The sequence below is a fragment of the Polyodon spathula genome, chromosome 15 (assembly GCF_017654505.1).
Source record: "Polyodon spathula isolate WHYD16114869_AA chromosome 15, ASM1765450v1, whole genome shotgun sequence".
Classification (NCBI taxonomy): domain Eukaryota; kingdom Metazoa; phylum Chordata; class Actinopteri; order Acipenseriformes; family Polyodontidae; genus Polyodon; species Polyodon spathula.
In genome coordinates this window covers 3357752-3361771 of record NC_054548.1, presented here as the reverse complement: position 1 = coordinate 3361771, position 4020 = coordinate 3357752, and the positions used below count along the sequence as shown (strand labels likewise).

General features: G+C 43.9%; 1 protein-coding gene across 2 annotated transcripts in view; it reads right to left on the bottom strand.

The window, feature by feature from the left end:
- LOC121328181 (P protein-like) overlaps positions 1–624 on the bottom strand; it is a 115505-nt gene extending 114881 nt beyond the window's left edge. For both annotated transcript variants that reach the window (XM_041272741.1, XM_041272743.1), the window contains exon 1: positions 1–624. This exon is cut by the window's left edge and continues 161 nt beyond it. The gene's annotated coding sequence lies outside the window, so the exon portion shown is untranslated.
- Between the last annotated feature and the right edge of the window lie 3396 nt (positions 625–4020).

The window sequence follows — 4020 nt, the reverse complement described above, 5'->3', positions numbered from 1 at the left end:
ACAGAAAAGATCCTCAGGTTTTCCTTGAATCAAGCAGAGGTCCAGTAATGCTCGGCTGGGTTGTTCTCCCTGAATGAAGCAGGGGTCCAGTAATGCTCGGCTGGGTTGTTCTCCCTGAATGAAGCAGGGGTCCAGTAATGCTCGGCTGGGTTGTTCTCCCTGAATGAAGCAGGGGTCCAGTAATGCTCGGCTGGGTTGTTTTCCTTGAATCAAGCAGAGGTCCAGTAATGCTCGGCTGGGTTGTTCTCCCTGAATGAAGCAGGGGTCCAGTAATGCTCGGCTGGGTTGTTCTCCCTGAATCAAGCAGAGGTCCAGTAATGGTTGGCTGGGTTTGTGCAGAAGCAGGATCAGTTTACAGTCAGTGACCCTCCCATTCATTTTACTTACATGGATACAGCTGGGCTGCCTAGGTTCCCTGCCATGTGATGTCTAATTACCAGCCAGTGTTTGATTAGACTGCTATATAAATTACACTGCTGTTAGTCCTGAGGGAGTGTGCACACACAAAGCAAGGGAAATGCCTTTACTCTGCCATCCAAACAAGCACAAAGCAGAAAGTCCTATTTAACAGTGGTTTGCCAGATTTGCAGAAGCTGCTGTGAAGGCTAGCTCTCTGTTGCAGCATCTGTCACTGTTCCTTTGGTGGGTCCTGTTTGTGGTGTGTATTGTGACACGTAGCATCAGGGCTCCAGTACCCCTAACAGCCCAGGGATTCGCTTTCACTTGGAGCTATATTGTACATTTGTTTTAGAGCATTGGTTTCCAGGACACAAGACAGCACTTAGAGACAGGCACAGAGTTTAAAACAAAGGTCTGTGCGGGTGCTTGAGGACCTGGGTTTCAAACCTGCTGCTCTACACAATACTTTTATAATATTATAATACAATAATATTCTTTAGTAGGTTTTTATTATTATTATCTAATATTAAAATGAGAAATGTGGATGTTGAACAAAAACAAAGCACCCGGGTGCATATGTAAGATCAGTGGTATCTCTGATTGAATGGGTTAGAAAAATGAATTCAATGTAAACAAGTACTTCAGTAACATGCATCCCCTGCCATGGCTGTAAATGATCTGATGGCCAGGACATATATCTACAGAATGTACAGAACAGTATAGAGTAAGAATGACCAAGTTTCATGACAGTGTATTGTGAGAATCATAGAATACAGCTCTGCACCAGCTGTAAAGACGCTGTGGATCTATAACCCAAAGATACTGTGTCAGAGGGCGTAACCCCTGCGGTGTTTACAGTCGTTGGCATGGGAATCCCCACTGGAGACTAGGCTGTCAGGTTCACTCGGTGTAGGACTACATGAACGAGCCTCAGAGCACGGTGTTGTAGGGTTAATTTGCTGAAGCTCTAAAGTTGCTCAAAGACAAACGATCACACCTATCTTTGCATCAAAGGTTTATTGCAGTGGTCATCAACAACAGAGATCTCCGGAGAACATCAGTCACTTCATCAGTAACTAGAGTATTCTACCGGGGTAAAGCATGTACATGGGTTATATAGTTTCTACATAGCATCCCTTACCACTATCAGAATCGAGCACGCAGCAAACAATTCATTAGTCACTGCCTCTTAATTATTGCTATACCCCTTGGTTTAATCAATCAGCATTGGCTTTGGGACTCTATTCTCCCCTCCCTGTGCGTTTGTTATGTCCATTTCAGAAACTAGTTAATACTGGTTTTTATGATTAAGTAAGCATTGCACATTCTTACTTAACTTCCCTATGCCCCAGACAGCTGGCCCAACCTATTTGTGTGCTGGAACATTCTGTCCTTTCCTTCTCTTTTTACTAGCTGCGCACTGATAACTTACAAGCTGCAAACTGCGAGGGTGTTTGTTGCTTTGATATCCTTTTCAGTCCCTTCAGTGTTAATAATTGGGAGGGCTCCCCTGCTAAAATTAGTCCCTGTTTATGTTCTGTTATTGGGTTGCATTCATGTCACTGGGCTGAGCGAGTGAGTAAATGGCAGGCAGTGATTGGGTCAGAATGCTGTCCATCAGTGACGTGTGTTGTAGGAGGCAGGGTTATACTGTGTGGTGACCATTTTAATATTAGAGGACCATTCAGGCCTCTCCTGTCTTATTACCACCAGCTGTAGAAAATAACTCACGTCCACCCACCTGGTCTTACTCAGGGCAGAAACAAACTCTTTAAAAAGCCTCAAGAGTCACATGACCTCAATACACACCACCTGGACGTACTCAGGGCAGAAAGGAACTCTTTGAAAAGCCTCAAGAGTCATATTGGGAAACTCAAACCATCAAGTGTTTGTCCTCTCGAAGTTTGTGACAACGCTGAGAATCTGAGATAAAGGGCTGTAGCCCACATACTGTATTCAGTGTCTTCTGGATTCATTGTTCCTACACAACTAACATAAAGATACACAGTTAATTACAGACCTCTTTTCATACACAGTGTTATACAGTCCTCAGAGTTAACACAATAGCCTTATAAATCCCTTTCTCTAACCACTGGGCTATGAAGAGCTACCCTTCATTACACAAGAGCCAGAAGGAGTGAATCAACCTGGGCATGTGGAACAAGAAGCTGGATAAGCCTGGTCATGTGGAACAAGAAGCTGAATGAATGAGCATCACATGCAATAATACAACTGCAACATATGACCAGATTAGGAATGAAGAAGGAGGAAGAGGAGGAGGCGATGTACTCCCAGTAATTGCATTTAAATGAGATCTACATCATGCAATGAAAATGTTTAAAGAGCAAATGCATTCATGTACCAGAGCAAACCCCTCAGCACATGAGTACAAGTAGCAGGTATGACCATTCCATCATAGAATTCCAGTTGCCAATGATCTTACCACACACCCTGCCTGGAGTGGCTTATTGTGCTTACAAAGCTCCATGTTTATTTAATAAAAAGAAAAACATTTATATCACTGCCTTATTATGCTTTGCAAAATCAAGACTATAACATCAGAAGACCAATCCAACCCTAATTCTAAAAGCAGCATGGGCTTTAATGAGACTGGTCATCATCGATTCTTAACACCGAGCTCAAAGGGAATTGGCAGATTTTTTTCTTGCCCATGGTCCTGGTTTCATATTTTCTCTAAGACAGGAATCTAAAATAAATTTGAACTATTATCTAGCTCTTTGACCATTTCTAAATGAAGGCTATAGAAACAGACACATGTACACGCCCTGTGTGCTCAGGATGTGCAGATGTGTTTCAACACCTTGCTGTACATAGCCTGTGTGCTCATATTCTTATGAAACAAATTACTGAGATATTTTGCCTGCATCTCCTTAAAAAAGAGGGGGCAAACTAAACCAGTGACATTAACAATGCTACATTAACAGTCGCTATCCATCCCAACCCAAGCAGCTCCGAATGTTACAGTAACAGCAGCTATCCATCCCAACCCAAGCAGCTCCGAATGTTATAACAGCAGCATCCATCCCAACCCAAGCAGCTCCGAATGTTACAGTAACAGCAGCTATCCATCCCAACCCAAGCAGCTCCGAATGTTACAGTAACAGCAGCTATCCATCCCAACCCAAGCAGCTCCGAATGTTACAGTAACAGCAGCTATCCATCCCAACCCAAGCAGCTCCGAATGTTACAATAACAGCAGCTATCCATCCCAACCCAAGCAGCTCCGAATGTTACAGTAACAGCAGCTATCCATCCCAACCCAAGCAGCTCCGAATGTTACAATAACAGCAGCTATCCATCCCAACCCAAGCAGCTCCGAATGTTACAGTAACAGCAGCTATCCATCCCAACCCAAGCAGCTCCGAATGTTACAGTAACAGCAGCTATCCATCCCAACCCAAGCAGCTCCGAATGTTACAATAACAGCAGCTATCCATCCCAACCCAAGCAGCTCCGAATGTTACAGTAACAGCAGCTATCCATCCCAACCCAAGCAGCTCCGAATGTTACAATAACAGCAGCTATCCATCCCAACCCAAGCAGCTCCGAATGTTACAATAACAGCAGCTATCCATCCCAACCCAAGCAGCTCCGAATGTT